This window comes from Hylobates moloch, unplaced genomic scaffold (assembly GCF_009828535.3).
Source record: "Hylobates moloch isolate HMO894 unplaced genomic scaffold, HMol_V3 SCAFFOLD_21, whole genome shotgun sequence".
Classification (NCBI taxonomy): domain Eukaryota; kingdom Metazoa; phylum Chordata; class Mammalia; order Primates; family Hylobatidae; genus Hylobates; species Hylobates moloch.
In genome coordinates this window covers 24,643,437-24,664,869 of record NW_026652296.1, presented here as the reverse complement: position 1 = coordinate 24,664,869, position 21,433 = coordinate 24,643,437, and the positions used below count along the sequence as shown (strand labels likewise).

Below are 21,433 nucleotides of genomic sequence, written 5' to 3'. Positions count from 1 at the left end.
TAGAATAGAGTTTTTCAAATCTCTTTGGGCAGCAGAAACCCAATATTGTGAGCATTTGTAGCAGAACTTGTCTGGTTCTGGGGCAGTTTACCCAGAATTTTGCCCTCCTCATGGCTCGTAGTTTCCTGGGTGCTTTTGGAGATACCTCTGCAAATTCCCAGGGCTCTAGGAAGCAGGGTCCAAAGACCACTGGGTCAGGGTATTCTTGAGAACATGCTTTGAAAACTGCCCACTGCAACCCAGGTGATGGGGTGGTGCCACATACACAAGAGTAGTTATAATACTGGCTTCCGCTTGGCCCTGCCCATGGCCAGCACTGACCTTATCTTAGTTAGGCATGGCTTTTTTCCAGAAACCAGTGACATGGCTTTTTTCCAGAAACAATTGGGCATGGCTTTTTTCCAGAAACCAGTGACAAAAACTCAACTCAAAGTGGCTTTAAACCAAAAAATGACTTTAATGGATCCTGGGGCAGTTCATGGGACTGAAGAATAAGGAATCAGGTTGACTCTCTCTCTGCAATCACTGCTTGTCTCTCCCTTTTAAGCTGTCCTCTGTCCCAGCTTAGCAATCCAAACAGAAAAGGGAGACTCTTTTTCTTCTAGAATCTGTATGTCAATCCAAGGGAAGGACTCTGAGTGGTTCAATCACTGTTGCTGGGAGGATAGGAATATTCTGAGTGGCCAGGTGTGGGTCAGGTGCCTACCCATGTAGCTAATGTAGGGGCAGAGCTAGCACCAGACACAGGGGTAGTAGAAGGCTGTTGGCAGACCATGAGAACATGCTAGGATATTAGTGGAACCCTAGGTTGCAACAGCTCATAGGCCTGCAAGGGGCTGTAACTCCCCTCTTCAGTTATAGTAATGCAAATGCCAACAATAATAACAATAGCTAATGTGCATTGAATTACTCTCCCTGTGCCAGGCATGTTCTATTGCTTTATGTGTATTCTTTCATTTAACTCTCATGACAGTCTTTGGGTAGGTCCTATTATTACTATTATTTCCCCATATTATCAATGAGGAAACTGAGGCCCTGTTAAGTTAAGGCCACACTTTGAGTGAGTAAGGGAGCTGGGTTTCAAGCCCAAGGTGTCTGGCTTCAGAGACCATGCTCTGACTACTGCATCTCCAGCCTCTGTTTGGTAGGCCAAGTGGCCATCTTGCCTTTGCTTGTATGCACGGAGCTCATGACCTACAGAGGCAGCCCAGGCCCAGGTTGCACTGCTCTGCCTGTTGGAAAGGGCTTCCCTATGCAGTGCACATGTCTACCTCTGTACAAATCCATCCAGCCAGCATATGGCTCTGTGTTAGGTGTTTCAGGAGCTGTCAAGACAAATCATCCATGAACCTGCCTGAACGGTCACCATCACAATAAGTCACATTACTGACATTGTGCCAGGCTCCATGCTGAAATCTTTATGTGCATTATCTCATTTAATTGCAGCAACAGTCCAGGTGCAGTGGCTCATACCTGTAATCCCAGCACTTTGGGAGGCCGAGGCAGGTGGATCAATTGAGGTTGGGAGTTTGAGACCAGCCTGACCAACATGGTGAAACTCCGTCTCTACTAAAAATACAAAAATTGGCCAGGCATGGTGGCGCACGCCTGTAATCCCAGCCACTGAGGGGGCTGAGACAGGAGAATCACTTGAACTCAGGAGGTGGAGGTTGCAGTGAGCCACAATCGTATGACTGCATTCCAGCCTGTGCGACAGAATAAGACTGTCTCAAAAATGTAATAATAATAATAATTGCAACAACAACTCCAGAGAGTGGGTTCTGTTATTGTCCCCATTTTCCAGAGGAAACTGAGGCTCAGAGGGAATAAGTGACTAAGAAACTGCAAAGCTGGTATTTGAGTTCAGGTCTGCCTAGCTCCAGAGCCTGTACTAGAACCCACTACAGTCAGCTGTGTCCCCTAGAGGGGAATACACGTGTGCAGATGTGATTGTGACACAGTCAGCATGCAAATTGCCACTGACAGGGACAGGAGAAATGCAACTGGAGTTCAGAGGAGAGAGGTCAGGGAAAGGGGGAGAAGGGGACATTTGATCTAAGTTGAAGGGAACTAGGATTTGGACATTCAGTTCAGGGAGGGATCTCCAGGAAGGTTTGGAAGAGAGAAGCAGGGGTAGTGAAGTTTGGGGAGCACCAAAGAGCTGAGGTGGGGGTGAGGATGAGAGGTGTGGTGGCCAGCTGTGCTTTCAGGCCCCACAGAAGGTGCCTCCTTCTTCCAGACTTTCTCTTCTGAGATGTGAAGAGGTTTGATCTTCTCCAGGAGAGCTCAACACAGGTGCCCAGTTCCTTCCTTTCTCCTGATGTGAGGCGGGCAGGCCCTATCTGGAGGGTAGACAAGGCACCTGGGCACCAACAGCTGTCAGTGCTTCATTCCCTTCTTCCTGGTGGTGAATGGCGGGAAGAATGGTCCATTCCTCAGGGATCAGCACTCTCTCCAGATAGCACAGTGCTCCAGGCACCAGAATGGCTGGACTAGCCATTCAGGAGGGTTCTCCATGTCCTCCCTGGACAGCAGGCCGAAGCACATGCCTCTCACCCGTGGAGGGGCTCCTTTCTCCTGTGCCCTCCCTTAGCTAATCTCATCCATTTGTCAGAAGGTGGATAATGCCCCCAGAGGCCTGGGCTCTGTCCCTAAAGTGCCTTTGGATTTTTCTCCAAACAACACAGGTGGGAAATTGGGGGAAGAGTATGATGTAGTGCTAGGAGCTCTCTTGGTTTCAAAGGACAGAAGAATAGCAGTTATTATTCTTGAGCTGGACTCACAGTGAGTCAGGGGTTTTATTACCCCATTTTGCAGATGAGGAAGTTGAGGTTCATAGGAGGAAAATGATGCAAATGCAGTTGTCACATGAAATGTGAATGGCTGTGCCATTGTCTCCTGAAGGAGGGACGTAAGCATGGAGACTCAACATGGAAAACTGCCCCTTCCCTCCCCTGCTCTTGCCCATCAATTTCTCCTCCTGTGGCAGTGGCTCTGAAATGCTGACTCTGGCTGCCCTGGCTGCTCTCCATCCTCTCTTCTACCTGGTAACAGATCATTCCTCCTGGATTGCTACCTGCCTGAGAGCTAGAGGGGTGTCTCTGGGGGACCCAGGCCTCAGGAATGTTGCCCACGTAAGGTCCAGACATCCAGTATTTTTCTGTGACTCTTACGGTATCTGGAGTCCCTGGATTTCTCCAATCCTTCTTGAAGGAATTCCAGCATTTCTGTAAGGGGAAAAGAGGCAGAGGACAGAAGAATTATGAAAGAATTATTCTGTCCTTAGGATCCTTCAACCCCATGGCCCTTATCACCTGGCTCACACTAGAACTAGAATCAAAGTCCTTTATATTTTTTTCTACAAAGGGCTTTTCAATTTATCATCTCATCTGATTTTCCTTGTAATCCTGAGAGATAAGGCAGGAAGGGTATAATTATCCCCATTTTGTGGGTGGGTTAACTGAGGCTCAGAGAAGGTAAGTAACTTCTCCAAGGTTACACGGGTGATAGTGGCAGAGCAGGGCTAGAAGATAGAAGCCAGTGTCCAGGAATCCTGACCTTACTTCTCAGTCCCCAGTGCTGACAGCTACTGGGACAGCCTCTGGCAGGCCTCTTAGTCCCTCTCTACTTCCAGGACTCCCTCTCGGGTTCAGCCCAGTGTGGGGGAGGAGTCATGTCCCCAGTTCAGACCTTCCCAGGCTTCCTAAGGCCTCCAGAGTAAAGCCTCACTCACCACTTCTGTATTTGAGAGTTCCCCAAATCCAGTCTCAATCTACTGTTCTTGCCAATCTCAGCTAACATAACAGGCTAGTCTTTTCCTTCTGACAAGGTACACAAGATTAGCCATTTGTTAGGGGGCATCCCTCTGTGGGATGTTGGAGGAATGGGTTTCAGCCTGCTTGCTGCTCAGGGAGTAGACAGGGAAACTGAGGCAAGGGTCAGCACAATCGCTGCATTCAGGACAGCTTAGAGAGGCAAGGCTAGGAAAAGGCTTGGACTGGGCTAATACGATGGGCCTTTCCCCAGGAAAATCTACTGCTTTGTTTCATTAAATGAAACACAGATGATGCGTGCCTATAATCTCAGCTACTTGGGAGGCTGAGGCAGGAGAATTGCTTGAACTGGGACCCGGGAGGTGGAGGTTGCAGTGAGCCAAGATCGAGCCACTGCACTCCAGCCTGGACTACAAGAGCAAGACTCCATCTCAAAAAAAAAAAAAAAAGAAAAAAAAGAAACACAGAGTGCACCGAGTGCCTATCTTTTGCTCTACTTCTATCCCAGAGAATATCTTCCAAGGGGCACCCTAAGCTTTGTCAGAAAAGTAGCATCTGGGCCAAACCAGAACTAGAGACCCAGGTTCCTAAGGAGCATTGGAGGTTACAGCTCAGCACTTGCCAGAACAACTGGGATTCTGGAATTAGTGATGATGATTGCACAACTCCGTATGTAAATATACTCAAGAGGAGTGAATTGTATGCTGTAAAGTGGTACATTTTATGGCATATGAATTATATCTCAATTTTTTTAAAAAAGAATACCTGGGATTATATTAGAGCATGCCCTGCACATATAGGTGCTTAATAGATATTTGTTGAATGAATGTATTAATGAATGTAACATTTATTTATTTATTTTACTTAAAAATTTTGTTTTGGCCGGGCGTGGTGGCTCACGCTTGTAATCCCAGCACTTTGGGAGGCCGAGGTGGGCAGATCACTGGAGATCGGTAGTTTGAGAACAGCCTGGCCAACATGTGAAACCCCATCTCCACTAAAAATACAAAAATTAGCCAGGTATGGTGGTGCACGCCTGTAATCCCAGCTACTCAGGAGGCTGAAGCAGGAGAATCACTTGAACCTGGTAGGGTTGCAGAGAGTCGAGATTGAGCCACTGCACCCCAGCCTGGGTGACGGAGCAAGACTCCATCTTGACGGAAAGCAAGAAAGCAGGAAGGAAGCGGGGAAGGAAGGGAAGGGAAGGGGAGGGGAGAGGAAGGGAGGGGAGGGGAGAGGAGGGGAGAGGAGGGGAAGGGAAGGAAAGGGACAAGGTGGACAGGGTAGGGTATCTTCATGTCAGTCCAGGGTGCCCTTGAATCCTGTGATGAGATTAGGGCTGGCTTTGATTCAGAAGAGCAGGAGGAGTCACTGATGAATTTTAAGCAGGCGAGGAACAATGCTGGATTGCCCACTGCCCTCCATCCAGGGCAAGCCCATTTCAGCCCTTTCTTCAATACCACTTCCCTGCCCACCCTCCTCCTCTGTACCCTCTGCGCTGGTCACACGGTGAGCCTGAGAGAGGTGAACTTGAGCCCAGGGGTCCTCTCTCCCAGACCAAGCTAGTCCTTACTTCATCACTCCAAGTAGCCCTCTTCAGTTTGAGTCCACCCCTGATATTGCTGTTCTGGCCTTCAACTGATCACAGCTAGAAACTGTCGGTAACATTATCACTAAGCGCTAATAACCATTAAAACAGATGACCATTTATCATGCCCCTGCTCTAAGCCAGGCATGGTTATAAGTGATTCATTTCTGTATCACTTAAAGTCATTTAATCCTCATCCTAAGAAATGGGTTATAGTATAATCCCTAGTTGGCAGATCAAGAAACTGAGGCACAGAAAGTTGTCATAATTTGCCTGAGTGTTGGTGAAGCTGGGATTCAAAATGAGAGGCTGTGCTGAGTCTTATCCACTGGACTGTAGAGCACACAGGAGGAAAAGGGCAGTCAGTCCAGCTGAAGACTGAGTGAGCAAAGAGGGACTGGTCCGGTGAACTTGGCAAGCCACAGAAGCATACACAGGCCTCGAAGTCCATACATTCCGTGTGGTGGGCAATCTGCCTTTTGCCTTTGAATCTAGGATTTCTGAAGCTCTAGGCTGACCATGTCCCTGTCTGTTTGATGTAGCCTGGCTGGAGCCTGAGCCCTGGACAGCCAGATTCATATTTTCTCTCTCATCTGTTTCTCTTTCTCCTACCCACCACCCCAGTGCTTGGGCCTAGAAATGGATTTTGCCTCCAGCTGCTCCTCCATTGTGTCCTGATTTAGTCCACAAATTTTTATTAAAAACTCCAATTTTAGTGGAGTTCCTACCATACTCCAAACACTGTCCTATGTACTGGGATACAGAGGCGCACATGGCAGGTAAACACATGCTGTGGTCTGGATGTTTGTGTCCCCCTATAATTTATTTGTTGAGATCCTAACCGCCAAGGTAATGGTATTAAGAGGTGGGGCCTTTGGGAGGTGATGAGGTCATGAGGGCTCCACCTTCATGAATGGGATTAATGTCCCTGTAAAAGATCCCAGAGCCTTTGGTAGTTCATAACCATGATGACTGGGTGTTCACGCATGTGTGTGAGATGTGCTGCCTTCAAACCTTGTTACAATGTACGATGTGAACGCATTACCTGTCTGACATGAAAAAAAAAGAGAGAGTGATCTCAGAGAGCTAGATTTCCTTTCTACCATATGATGACTAGAAGGAGCCATCTCTGAACCAGAAAGCAGCCCTCAGTAGACACGGAATCTGCTGGCACCCTGATCTTTGACTTCTCACAAAAATGTGAGAAACACATTTTTGTTGTTTATGAGCCACCCAGTTGATGGTGTTGGTTATAGCAGCCCGAAAGCAGAACTTCATATCATTCTCTGGCATTTCCCAAGGGGTAGTGGCAAAGATGTCTCTTGGTTCCTCCATGGGATGCATGATTTTGAATTTGGAAAAATACCTCTGTTGGGGGAGGTAGCATGTGCTGGGAGCCCATGTGCTGGGGGTCAGGCTTGGGCTGTGATCCTGCCTCTTCTGTGGCCATGCTGGGTGACCTTAGGCTGGTTCTTGCCTCTCTCTGGTCCTCTTCCTCCCCATCTACCAAAGGGGGATATGAGAACAGTCCCTGGCATTTGTGGGGCATTTGCCTGGCCTATGTGTCATGTGCTCACAGGAGCCCAGGCTGATTCCAAGGTCCCTTCCTGCCTAGCAGTTGGCTCCTGGGTCTCACAGGCCCTGGAAGTGACCTCTGGGCTGGGTAGCTCATCAGCTTCCCCACACTCTAGCCCGAGGGGTCTCCTGCTGGCTTCTCAGAGCTGACGGAACAGGTTCCAGCAAGGCAGCCCCTGACACAAAAGCCAGACCTGTCCAGTAGGGACCCCATACACTGGTGGGTGTAACCTCTTATTATTTCCTTTGGTCAGGAAATGGGGAAGGCTGGAGTGGAGGTGGAATGAGAGCAGACCTTCAAGGCCCCTGAAACTATGCAGTTAACCTAGTCCTGCCTTGGGAAGGGTGGTGAAACCAAAGCCCGAGAAGGGCAGCTTTCCCCAAGACTTTGCCAAGTGTCACCAAACTATGCTGGAACCCAGATCTACTGATCTCTCCCTGCACAAGTGCGTCGTGTGCTCAGCTGTTCCTTGGCCTTGCTCACGGAGTAGGGGAGGGCAAAGGATAGAGCGTGTGTGCACCTGGCCAGGTGGAGAGTGGCCACATTTTATCCTGATGCTATGGTTGTGGGGAGAGAAGTGTCTCCATGTCATTTGTCATGTTTCCCTGCCTCCTGTCATGTTTCTCAGATAAGTTCCTGGGACTCTTGCCCAACTGACGCAAACAGCCTATAGGTTGAGTGTCCAGAGGAGGGGGCGATGCAGAGGGCCGGCCTTTGTGCCAAATGGGGACAGGAGGCCTGGTGAGTCCTGCTGTACACCATTCCTGGTGGTGGGGCCACTCAGCTGTGAGCACCTATCCTTTCTCTGGGCAGCGGCCATGTGGCCTAGGCTAGCAGGCCCTGGAAGAGCCTTTCTGTGTCCTTCCTGGTTCTTGGTGTCTACCGCCTCACCCACACCCCTGAAGCTCTGGGCTCTGCTACTCAGCTCTGGCACAGAGACTGGTTTGTCAGGTTTGGCCACACCCATGAGCAGTGTGACGGCTGGGAGCTGGGGTGGGGCAGGCCTGAGGAGGCAGTGCTGCCCTGTCCTTACCCCCATACCCCCAAATCCCAGCCTCACTTCTGCCGCCTTTTCTACCTTTCTCAAGGGAGGCTTCCTGGGAAACTGGAAGGCAGAAGCCACGCAGACTTCTAGTCCTGGTTCCACTGCTTACTCGGTATGTGGCCCTTGGCCAGCCCCTTTCCCTTCTTGGACCTCAGTTTCAGCACCTGTACAATGGGGCTTTGGGCTCAGTGATCCTCAGACAGCCACGTTGTTTGATTCTAGTTGGGGTTCTACCATTTTCTCTCCATCCCTGAACAAACGATAGAGCACTGACGACTGCTGCAGGTTCCAGCTGGGTAAAATGAGTGCCTCAACCCTTGCTCGCTTCCTGGGGATGTTGATAGGATCAGCCAACATCCTAGCAAGCATCCAGCCTCCATGGGAAAGTTTTCATTCTATAGTCTGGCCTGCCCTTATCTGGTTCAAGCAGAAGGAGAGAGGATACCTAGAGATGGGGCTTTCTCTAGGCCCCCTCCCATGCTCCACTTACCCTGAGACCATAATTGACTGAGAACCAGGCTTTCTGAACATCTCTGTGATCGGGGGAGGGGCGGAGGTAGAGAACAAGAACACAGAGGAAAGGCCCTCACACTTGCTGCCTCCCGTTCCTCCCGACCTTCGGACCAGCCCAGGGTCTAGTTCGGGGGAAGAGGGGAAGGCAGAAAAGTTCCACCACTGCTACAGGCCCCTCTGTGACACTGGGAAAATTGTGTACTCTTGCAGGACCTCAGTTTCCCGATCTAACCAGGAAGACACATGTCTTCCAGATCACATGTCCTCAGAAAATTTAAGTTCTGTTTTTGTTTGTTTGTTTGTTTGTTTTTGAGACAGAATCTCGCTCTGTTGCCTAGGCTAGAGTGCAGTGGTGCAATCTTGGCTCGCTGCAACCTCTGCCTCCCGGCTTCAAGCGATTCTCCTGCCTCAGCTTCCCAAGTAGCTGGTATTACAGGCATCCACCATCATACCTGGCTAATTTTTGTATTTTTAGTAGAGACAGGGTTTTGCCATGTTGGCCAGGCTGGTCTCAAACACCTGACCTCAGGTGATCCACCCACCTTGGCTTCCCAAAGTTCTTGGATTATAGGAGTGAGCCACTGCACCTGGGCATAAAATTTAAGTTCTGGCAATGTATAGGTCAGAAGAAAGAAGGGGAGTTAGATGAAGAGGACATTCCCAGCCTGAGATGGGGGCTAGAGAGAGAAGAAAAAGGGAATTAACATTCAGTGAGCACCTATGTACCAGTGCTATGCCAATTACTTTGTATACAATACATACACCATCTATATTCCCAAGTCTCCTTTCCAAGTGGCAGCCAGAGTGAACTTTGTAAAACACAAATTTGGCTGGGTGCGGTGGCCCACCCCTGTAATCCCAGCACTTTGGGAGTCCGAGGCGGGCGGATCACGAGGTCAGGAGATCGAGACCATCCTGGCTAACATGGTGAAACCCCGTCTCTACTAAAAATACAAAAAAAAAAAAAATTAGCCGGGCGTGGTGGCAGGTGCCTGTAGTCCCAGCTACTCAGGAGGCTGAGGCAGGAGAATGGCGTGAACCCGGGATGCAGAGCTTGCAGTGAGCCGAGATCGCGCCACTGCACTCCAGCCTGGGTGACAGAGTGAGAATCCGTCTCAAAACAAAACAAAACAAAACAAAAAACCCAAAAAACACAAATCTGACTATGTCACTCAGTGACTTTCCTCTGCCCTTAGAATAAAATCTAAATTCCTTACCATGGCATTCAGAGCCCTGAGTGAGCCGGTCCCTGCCTCCCCGTTCCAGCCATCTATTTCTATTGGTCTCTATAGGTCATTGGAAATTATTCTATTGGTCATTTCCGTCAGCCACAGGAGTCTTCTCTATTCATTTAGCAAATTCATTCCAGTCTCAAGACCTTTACACATGCTTAGGTTCCCTCTGCTTAGAATTCTTTTCCTGGCTCTTTGCCGCCTTGGCTCCTTCTTATCCTTTACGTCTCAGTTTAATTTAGTCCTCCCACCCCCTGCACTGCTTTTTTCACCACCTCTTGATTCCTTCATGATGCTTATCACAATTTGTAGCTATTTGTCTTTTTCTTTTAATGTCATGTTCACTCTTGATTCCACATGGCATGGCACACAGTAGGTATTCAATAAGTATCTGTTGGATGAATGAATGAATGAATTGTAAGGAAATGAGAGAGTGCTGGTTGAGTGCCTGGCATAGGGTATGGCTCTTAGGAGGTGCTCAATAAATGGCAGCTTTTAGTGAGAACTGACATGGCAGAGATAATAAATACCCACTGATATATCACATACATGGTGGGTAGGGGAGGCAGCAGATAATTAAGTTGGAAAGTGATGCACTCGTGCCAGATCTTGGGGGTCCCTGGTGCTCAGCCAAAGAGTTTAGACTTCCTGAAAGACAGTAGCTGGGAGTCATTGCTGGGCCATTAATGTAACTATAAAGCCCTACTTCTGAGATGTGGGCTCAGCCACTTTGCATACTCAAGGGGCTGTGCTGTATGGTGGTGGGGGTGCAGGGTTGGGGACAAACCCAGAGAGAGACAGGCTGGGAACCTTTCTGGTGTCATTCTCTGAGACAGGCTATTCCCACAGACCCAGAAGGAGGGGACACAGTTGGGAGCATCTGATTCCACGTGGCCATTACATTGTTTCTGGGGAGTGGAGGATAGGGGTGACCTAAGAGTCAGATGCTTGGATTTCTATTTGAGCCCCTCCCCTTATCAACCGTGTGACTTCTGCCAGGCTCATTCGCATTTCTGATTCTGTTTCTTCATCTGTAAACAGGCTGCTGTTCGTACCTGCCTCATGGTTTTCTTGGGGAGGATCAATGAGGTAGAACCTGCAAAGGGCTTAGCAGAGAGCCTAGCACCTACTGAGCGCTCAGTAAAGGTGAGCTATTATCTTCCATTCAGCAGTGGGGGATTCAGAAAGGTAGATTGAACCACAAGTGCACAGAGGCATGAAACACTTTGGAGTGGCAGGAGTTTCCTGTGTGTATTGGGGACGGCAAGGAGGCAAGTGGAGCGGCAGGTGGGTCCAGCTCCTGCAGCCCGTGTATATTGGCCAGGAGCTGGCACTTTATCTGGAGAGCGATGAAGACACTGCAGGGTATTAGGTTGGGAATGATGTGATCTGATTTCTGGCAGTGGGAGGATGAATTGGAAGGGTAAGGCTGGAGACCAGGAGATGGATGGTAGGCTGTTGGTGTGGCCTGGTGAGAAGTGATGGGCTTCATCTCAGGCTCGTGGAAGTGTAGAAGAGGGAACAGATCACAGAGTGAGTAGAGACAGAGAACGGACAGAGTGTGGGGCCTGATGGGTCTTGGGGAAGGGAGGGGGAAGAAAGGAACTTGTCTTGGATGGCTGTAGACTTTCTCCATGGGGTTGCTGACGAGATTATAAAACCGAAAGTATGGACAGTGCATGTGGGTTTTGATGCCTGTAGTTTGACTTTTCTGGGAATTCAGTAGCTCCCTGAGAAACCTCTCTTTTATCTGACTCTCCGTGTAGAAAATCTTTCTAAAATCTCTGAATGATGACTCCTCCATTAGGGATGAGGAGGGCCTCCTGGGGACACTGTTCATACCTCCTAAGGAGGGGTGGCAGCTTGGCCTCCTTTAGTGGTAACAAAGCTGGGAATTTTATTTGGAAGCTGTATTTCAGAGTCTATCAGTTTTCTTGTGATTTTCTTCAAAGCATGTACAAAGAGGCAGTTCCAGTTAGTGGAATTTTTTTTTTTTTTTTTTTTTTTTGAGACAGAGTTTCACTCTTGTTGCCCAGGCTGGAGTGCAATGGCGCGATCTCGGCTCACTGCAACCTCTGCCTCCCGGGTTCAAGCGATTCTCCTGCCTCAGCCTCCCGAATAGCTGGGATTACAGGCATGTGCCACCACGCCCAGCTAATTTTGTATTTTTAGTAGAGACTGGGTTTCTCCATGTTGGTCAGGCTGGTCTCAAACTCCCGACCTTAGATGATCCGCCTGGCTTGGCCTCCCAAAGTGCTGGGATTACAAGCGTGAGCCACCGCGCCTGGCCAGTGGAATGTTTTGTGTATTTATTCCACGGCTCTGGACCAAGACTAGGCAACTTTTCAAGAGTGGTGAAAGGTAAGCTCCTGTGTGCTCCCTCTCTTATTTTCTTGATGGGTGTGTACTGGAAGCTCACATTCCAGAGAAACTTAGGTCTTAGATTATCCGTCTAATTTTCCTTATGGATGGGAACAAGAGAAGAAAGTTGCTCATGATTGTGAATAATGCCACAGCTGGGCTTGGCCCAGGCACCTCACTGGCAGCTACAGGCTTTCCCATGGCATGCAGCTGGCACTGCCTCTGGAGAGGAGGATGGGGTGATGAACTGATGAACATCAGCACAGCCCCCCGCCCATCTCAGAGGCACACACCTAGTGGCAGCGGGAGGGCCCCCACAGACTGGAGAGGACTCAGCTATTGTCCTAAGCCTCCAACAGTGAGGCTCATCCATACCCCGCCTCCCATCTGAGATGAGCTCAGAGATATGACTGAAGTTTCAGGGCTAAAACCAAAGGGATTGGGTTGGTACTCCCTTCTTATGAGAAAAGGAGAGGAGAGCCCTGTCTGGGTCTGGTGGAATACAGTCTGCATCCCCACCCCAGCTGATTGCAGTGATGAGGAGATGCCTTTGTCTGAGTTGCCAGGGGAACCAAAGTTTCTGCCTTCTTCTGAGGCCCTGATTGGCTCCTGCTGGAGCTTAAGCTTTGATGAATGGAAGGGCCTCTCTTCTGCCTACACCTTCCCTGAGGTGAGAGACAAGTAAGGCTGGAGTCCCCATGGATGCACTGTGTTGGTGTCTCTGTCCTACCTCCTTAGCTGGGGGTGCTGGATCCCCTTGCTCATTCGTTTTTCAGTAATCCTGGGCAGCATCTGCTCCAGGCCTTTCATCCTTCTAGGTCCAGGAAAGCTAGCCTAAGAATCAGGAAAACTGTATACCAATCCTGACATAGCCAGACTCACTCTTGGCCTTGGGCAGGTCTCTTCTCCCTGGGCCTTGGTTTCCCTACCTGTAAAAATGAAGGCATTGGGCTAAACTCTGGTCCTTCCAGCTCTGACTTCCCTGACCACACAGCTCAGATCCCCACCTCCCTGACCTTCCATGGCCCTCCTCGTGCCTCTTGCGTGCCTCTGACTGCATTCTCTCTCGTAGGTTCCCTTGTAAGATGCAGGTCAGAATAGGGGGTTGTAACCAGCCTTGAGCGTTGTTTTGGTTTTCTGTAGGAAAAATTGTGCTCCCTGAAGCCTGTCCTAGAAGCCCTACATCCTACAACCCCTCTTGTCCTCATCTGTCTCACCTGGACCGAGCCCCAGGGTCAGAAGCCCGGAGGAACGAATGATGGGTGCTCGTGTCTGTTGCAGGGTGGGGCTAGGCAGTGTGCAGAAAGGAGCATGTGGGGGTGGGTGAGGGTAGCTGGAAGAGCCCTGGAGCTCAGCAGTCCTGGGTTCCAGGCCTAACTTGTCTACCTGCTGGCTAGGTGACCTTGGGAGGATGGCTCAGTTGCAGTCTCCCCATCTATCACACAGGAATAATAATGCCACCTCACAGGGCTTGTTGCCAAGATGACATGTCTGCCATACAGGAGACACCAAGTTCCCTTCCCTGCTCTCTCTTCTAAACAAGGCAGGGAGATAGGGAAAGTTCAGATCGAGGAGGGGCCCTAGGCTGCAGGACCTGAGGTGCCCCAGGCCGGGCCTTAGATGCAGCTCATTCCTGGCAGTGCCAAAAAGCAGGGAGAAAAAAGTATTGGCCTTGGGTGGATCGGGGAGGCTGTGTGTCAGAGCTAATGTTTAAATAACACTTTTAAGATCCTCCAGGGACCTCAAATGAGGATTTTTCAGATGAGCTGAAAATGGAGCAAAGTAATGAGACTGAGCTCACTGGCAGGAAAAGGAGCAGCCTTAATTGGTACTGGCCCTGCCTTGGCCCCGTGACACTCATTACCACGGGCTGCCCAGGAGGATGACCCGTGCATTTGGGCTGTAAGCAATGTCAATTTCTTAGCATGGGGTGTGATGGGGTTGCATCTGGTAGTGACTCAGCCATGCTTCTTGTCGACTCACCAGGTTGAGGGTCAGAGGGGACTTCTTAGTTGGCCTTCAGAGCCTGGTTTAGTTTTTAGCTTTGTGACCTAGCCTCTCTCCACCTCTGGGGTCTAGAGGCAGCAGCCCAGACCTGGCCACTGTCTGTCACAGGTGTGGTGGGAGGCAGGGATGGGATGTTGAAGTCAGGCATGAGTTGCTGGGGGACCTTCTCTCCTTTGCTGAGGTTTGCCTGGGGTCCTGGATGAGGTGGGTGGAGAGAGGGAGGAAGGGGCATTCTCAGAAGAAAAAAGGCTGGTGGGTGTGTAGGTGGGTGAATTTGTGCCAATGAGATGTGACTCTCTGGGCAAGCTTGTGTAGCTTACATGGAGGAGGCACAGAATCTAAGGGACATGTCTCAAAGAGGCTGAGGGATGGGCCTAAGAAGCCAGCATGGGTAGGGGTGAGGGGTGGGTCCTGGGAGTGGTTTGTGAGTCCCTGTGGAAACACAGGTGGTAGAATTGGTGAATGGTATGGACCAAGAGAGTCTTATTCTGAAGACACCAGAAAATTCCGACCAGGCTCTTGTACATGAGGCCTCTTCTGTTTCGCTTGGGCTGGACTGGGGGGTGAATGGCCACGGGTGTGGTGCGTTACCGCTTCTCCTGGGGGGAGCCTGGTTTGCATTGTAAATACTGCTCCTGGAGCCACTGGTCATGGTGGGGGCACTTTTTCAGACGCCTTCCTGGGGAATGTGTGAGGGTCGATTGTTAGATCATTCTTGGCACCTGGTTTGCGTTATGAATGCAATTGGGGGGCATAAGGGCAAGCATCGGGTCACTAGCGGGTCCCAGGCCACCCTGACCCCAGGCTCACTGCTCCCGAAGCACTCCCTCTTCTTGATCTCTGGGACAGCACACCCCACTTTCTGGCTTTCTCACTCCCTCTCTGGCCTGCCCTCATTTGCCTGTTCCTGCCCTTCTCCTTAACTGTTCAGTGTGTGGGTTCCTCAGGGCTGCATTGCAGTTATTGTCATTTTTAAAATAATACCGTTTTTTAATTTTAAAAATTCAATTTATTCATTTATTTTAAAAAATACAAATGAGAGCTCACTATGTTGGCCAGGCTGGAATGCAGTGGCAACTCACAGGTGCAATCACAGCCTCAAACTCTTGGACTCAAGGGATCCTCCCACTTCAGCCTCCAGAGTAGCTGGGATTACAGAGTGTGCCACTGCACCCAGCAGGTTTTTTTGTTTTTGGTTTTTTTTTGAGACGGAGTCTTGCTCTGTCACTCAGGCTGGAGTGCAGTGGCACGATCTCAGCTCACTGCAACCTTCGCCCCCCAGGTTCAAGTGATTCTCATGCCTCAGCCTCCCGAGTAGCTGGGATTACAGGCACCCATCACCATGCCCAGTTAATTTTTCTATTTTTAGTACAGACAGGATTTCTCCATATTGGCCAGGCTGATTTCAAACTCCTGACCTCAAGTGATCTGCTCGCCTTGGCCTTCTAAAATGCTGCGATTACAGGCATGAGCCACCTTGCCCAGCAGTTTTTTGTTTTGTTTTGTTTTTTAATTAAAACCATAATAACATAGTACCAAGATTTGGGAAAACAGGAAGCAGAAAAAAATTACTCCTGAATATGATTGGGAGCTTGGAGTGTTTCCTTTCACCAGTTTTCCTTTGCTCTTTCTTGCACAGTCATAATTTCTACTGCATCATCAGTACTATCCTGCATTTTTCTCTTAATGGTGTATCGGAAGCTGCCTTCTGTGTCGTTACTGAGGATTCTATTAAATACATGATCGACTCATCCCTTTTCCTGTTGATGGATATTCAGGCTGTTTCCAGTTTTTGCTATTATGAATAACAGTGCAATGAACATTGCATAAAATGTTCTTCCTGTATTTCAGATGATGATGTATCTTGGGGTGAAGACCCAGGAAGGGAATTCTGGGTAAAAGGCTGTGGCTGCCTTAGAAGCTCTCAGTAAACTTGCCAAACTGCTATGCCAACCTTTAACCCCAGCATCCAGGGTGAATGGCAGGAACTGTTTTTTATTTTTCTCTCTCTCTCTCTTTTTATTTGATTTTTTAAAATTTCTCTCTCTCTCTTTTTTTTTTCCCCGAGACGGAGTTTTGCTCTTGTTGCCCAGGCTGGAGTGCAGCGGCACATCGGCTCACTGTAACCTCTGCCTCTGGGTTCAAGGGATTCTCCTGTCTCAGCCTCCTGAGTAGCTGGGATTACAGGAGCCCACCACCATACCCGGCTAATTTTTTTTTTTTTGAGACGGAATTTCGCTCTTGTTGCCCAGGCTGGAGTGCAATGGCGCAATCTTGGCTCACTGCAGCCTCTGCCTCCTGGGTTCAAGTGATTCTCCTGCCTCAGCCTCCCGAGTAGCTGGGGTTACAGGCATGCACCACCATGCCCAGCTAATTTTGTAGTTTTTGTAGAGATGGGGTTTCTCTATGTTGGTCAGGCTGGTCTTGAACTCCTGGCCTCAGGTGATCCGCCCGCCTCGGCCTCCCAAAGTGCTGAGATTACAGGCATAAGCCACCATGACTGGCTACTTTTTGCATTTTTAGTAAAGATGGGGTTTCACCATGTTGGCCAAGCTAGTCTCAAATTCCTGACCTTGTGATCCACCCACCTTGGCCTCCCAAAGTGCTGGGATTACAGGCGTGAGCCACCACACCTAGCCTGTTTTTTATTTCTCTTAGGTCTGAAGAGCCTGTTCCTTGTGTGTAGGGACTGCTCCCAACTGTCCTCTGTCCATGCATTCATTCATCCTAAGGTGGGAGGCAGAATAGGGCTGTGGAGTCAGGCTGCCTGGGTTCAAACCAGCCTCCCCTCTTAACCACCTTGTGTCCACTTCCTCAGCTGTAAAGTGAACATCATGACAGGGAGCTACCTCACAGGGTCCCTGTGAGGCTTTCTATGCATGAAAGCATGGAAGACACTTGATATACAGTAAGCCATGATGACAATGGTCAGGCCTAGAGAGAGGAAGGGGCTGGTCTCTCACCACCTGGTGATGCAGGGGCAGAGCTGAGGCCAGAATCAGGCTTCCTGCCTCCAGTGCTCTTTCCCTGATGCCAGGCTACTGCTGTGGATGGTGTGGTTTATGGCGTAGGTGGCCCTCTGTTCAAGAATATGTGGGAAGGGTGGAGTGCCTGGATGGAGCTATAAGGTGGGGTCTCTCCCTTTCCTCCCAGAGCCGTCACATTTCTGGGGTGCTTTCCCCCACAAAGTTATCTCTCTAGGTTAGAGCTTGGGGCCTCAACTCAGGCCTGTTCCCCAGAGGTATATCCAGGGGACATCTGGCCCCAAGGAGTCTGTCTGGCTAGCCCTTGAGGAGGGTGTTTCAGTCTGGAGGGAAAGGTGAGTTCTGAGGACCCCTCCCTAGGTGACTGTGTCAGTTTCCTAATGCTGCCCTAACAAATGACCATATACTTAAAACAACACAAATGGGTGACTCTAGACTTCTAGAGGTCAAAATCTGAAAATGGACCTTATGGGGCTGAAGTCAGGGCATTGGCAGAGCTGCTAGGGGAGCATCCTCACCTGGCCTTTTCCAGCTCTCCAGGCCACCCACATGCCTTGGTTCATGGCGCCTTCTAGTAGCTGCATCCCTCCCACCTCTGCCTCCGTCATCATATCTCCTCTGACTCCCCCAAATCCCCTTTTGACTTACAAGAACCCCTGTGGTTACATTGAGCCCATTCAGGTAATCTAGGACCATTCTCCATCTCAAAACTCTTTACCTAATCACCTGTGCAAGGTCCCTTTTGCCATGTGAGGTAACATATTCACCTGATTCTGGGGATGAAGACATGGACATCTTTGGTGGGGGGGCATTATTATGCCTACCACAGCAGCCAGTACCAAAGATCTCTCTGGATTACTGGACCCCCAGATCCCGCTGGAATTGTACCACTAGCCTCCAAGATGGAGGGAGGGCTTGGGGGTCCGGGCCTGATATGCTGTGGCCGGGGAGGTGTATGAGAGATTCTGTGTGATGGGGGGCCCGGAAGGAAGGCAGTGCACCTGTGATAGTGTGATAAACGTGTTCAGTGAGGCAGACATTGGGAAATGTCACCCCTGACCTTCAGAGGTAGGCCTGGTAGGTGTGGGACCCGCTGAGGCACTGCCACAGAAAGCCAAGCACCCGCTCCACACACCGCCATCACGCTGTGTGTGTACACGTGCTTGTGTGTGTGCACTCATCTGTGTCTCTGCGTGAATACTCTTGGGGAGGGCCAAGGAACAACTCTTGAAAAAGGTCCTTTCTGCTCTTGTTCTAAGAAAAATAATTACACAAGTGACTAATTCTATCCCTAATCCCATAATTACTTTATTATGTAGCTGGTGAGAGGGCCCGAGCTGTGCCTTTGGCTCCACTCTGGCTGCTAGCCCAGTTGGCCTGGTCGACCAGCATTGAGCCCCGCCTTGCTTCTGGCCTGGGACTGCCATGAGGGAAAGATGAGTTCCATTCTGGCTGAGATCCAGCTACCCTTTGGTATTCGGGGTCTGAAAGACCACCATTTCTTCCCACCAAGCCCATGCACAAAGTAAGAGCTTGTGTTTAGGGAATTAAGTCCGTAGATTCAAGAGATCTGGGTTCTAGTTCACCCCTCTCCTTAACTTGCTCCCTGACCTTGAGCATGCCATTTCCCTCTGGATCTCAGATCTGTTGTCTGTGATGCAGGGCCCTGGCCAGCTTAACACTGCATGATTCCATGAGGAGAAATGGGAGGACTAGAGCTTTGAGACGGAGATACCTTCTTGCTACCTGCTGAAAACATACCCCAATCATAGCATTAAAGATAATATTAATAGTAGCTGGATGCAGTGGCTCACGCCTGTAATCCCAGCACTTTGGGAGGCCAATGCAGGCGTATAGCTTGAGCTCAGGAGTTTGAGGCCAGCCTGGGCAATATGCAAACCCTGTCTCTACAAAAAATACAAAAATTACCTGGGCGTGGTGGCACGTGCCTGTGGTCCCAACTACCCAGGAGGCTGAGGTGGGGGAATTGCTTGAGCCTGGGAGGTTGAGGCTTGTGGTGAGCCAAGATCATGCCACTGCATTCCAGCCTGGGCGACAGAGTGAGACCCTGTCAAAAAAAAAAAAAAAAAAAAAAAAGGGTAACAATAATCTCTATCATTATTCCATAGCAAACCTTGTATCTGATTCTTCATTTATATTTTTCTCATTCTATACTTGGATGACTAGGTGAGGTAGGTTTTACGGAACAGGAAGCTGAATCAGCAGTTGATAAAGTGTCTCACCTGTCATGAAATGGCAGAGCTAGGACTGTAGCCTATGCTCTTAGCCTCTGCCCCCATTGTCTTTTTCTACTGTATAAATAAATGAACGGCCACTCAGCTGGGAAGTGGTGGGGCTGGGATTTGAACCCAGGTCTGTCTGTCTCCAAAGTTCTTGCCACCTCCCAGAATTAGGCTTGCAGGGGTGATTATACTCTTGAACTTCAAATATGTAAACTTAAGCTAGACACAACAAGAAATAGCAATGGTGAAATAAATTGGAAACTCCAGTAGACCAGGGAGTTTGTAGCCCAAGGTCATGTTCTAGCTTTGCCACTGGCTCATGCTGTGAACTTAAGCAGATCCCCGCTAATCCCTAGGCCTCAGTGTTCCCATGTGCACGAGGGGTGGGATTCGATGGTATCCAAAGGCCTTCCTGGTATTCATGGTTTGACATTCTAGGTCATCTGGTCCCAGAAGGTACTCTGGGGCAGGAGACCAGCTCATGGTGGAGACCAAAGGGTGGGTGAGTTGGCAGCCCTAGTTGTTTCTATTACATTTATTCCCATGAGAACAGAGATTGCTTGGGCTGTGTCCCACTAAACATTTGCAGAACAACTTACCCAGGCCATGGAGTTGAGAATAAAGAGTGGAGGAGGTAGTTTCCAGGCTGTTCCTGCAAGGTTACTGCCCAGCCTGGGCTATTAGCTCCTCAGGGGTCCAGGTCTGTCATCTACCTTGCTCCAAAGGCTGCATTGGCCTCAGGTAGGCAGAAGCAATGGCTGCACGTCTGTCTGTGGGAGTCTGTGAGGGTGCCTAAGCATAATAAATAAGAACACTATTTTGTGTTTTCTCTGTCTTTTTTTTGTTTTGTTTTTTTGAGCCAGGGTCCCACTCTGTTGCCCAGGCTAGAGTGCAGTGGCTTGATCACGGCCCACTGCATGCAACCTCCACCTCCTGGGTTCAAGTGATTATCCTGCCTCAGCCTCCCAAGTAGCTGGGACTACAGGTGCGCGCAACCACATCTGGCTAATTTTTGTATTTTTAGTAGAGACAGGGTTTTGCATGTTGGTCAGGATGGTCTTGAACTCCTGGCCTCAAGTGATCCGACTGCCTCAGCCTCCCAAAGTGCTGGGATTACAGGCGTGAGCCACTGCACCCAGCCTACTTTGTATTGTCTATTATCACGGCCCGCAACCCACTTTCCTTGAAATATTACGTTTAATTCTCTTAAAACCGTATGAGGTAGGTATATGGTCATTCCCATTTTACAGTTGAAGAAACTGAGACTCAAAAGGTTAAGTACTTTCTTTCAGATCACACCATCCGTGAGGGATAGGGTGGAATTTGGGATTCTGCCTCCAGAGCCCATGGTCTTGGCCTTAGGGACTGATACCACATGGGCCGAAGCAATAAGCATGAGGTCAGGAGTCAGCGGGTTTGAAATCCCCGCTCCGCTCACTATCTGTGTTTCCTTGGGCAAGTTACTTTATCTGTCTGGATTTCCGTTTCTCTCTCCATAAAATGGGTATATTAATACCTGCCAGTTGGGATTGATTTAAAGGTCACTGAGATGATGGGAAGTGCAAGTGTCAAGCCTGTGGCCTTTCACCTCTTGCCCCTGCCTCCTTCCTGCTTCCCTCTACATATGAGGCTCCGGCCACCCTGGAGGTCTCCCACGCATAGCTCATAGCTCAGGCCTTTGCACAAGCTGCTCTTCTGTCTGGAAGTTGCTATCTCTGCCTGTTGCTGTAAAGATAGACTTCCTTCACATGTAGACTTCGATCCTTTACTGTTTCCTTGAGGATTCTGGAAAGAAGGGGTGAGGTAGGTTCTCCCACAGGCCTGTTCAGTGATTATCAGGACAACCCCTCGGCAGGGGCAGAATTGAGGGTAGCAGGTAGGGTCCTGAACACCCTGGAAATATAAATCCATCCAGAAAATTTCCTCCCTTTATACTTGACAGCTTAGGAAGGGCGTGCATATGAGGTGAGTGTTTCCTCTTTGGATCATTAACCTTCCTATTACTGTGGTCTCACTTTTTCAGTTCCCCCTATTTCTCTGGCATCATCTCATGGCCTTTTACTTTCTTGTTTGGTTTTCTTGATAGAACTTACGAAAAAATTTTAAAAATT

General features: G+C 49.5%; 1 protein-coding gene and 1 pseudogene across 17 annotated transcripts in view; both read left to right on the top strand.

The window, feature by feature from the left end:
- The window catches only part of EPB41L1 (erythrocyte membrane protein band 4.1 like 1), a 145,203-nt gene that overhangs the window by 21,477 nt on the left and 102,293 nt on the right, over positions 1-21,433 (top strand). The window lies entirely within an intron of this gene.
- Positions 6,306-6,416, top strand: LOC116461571 (small nucleolar RNA U13; annotated as a pseudogene).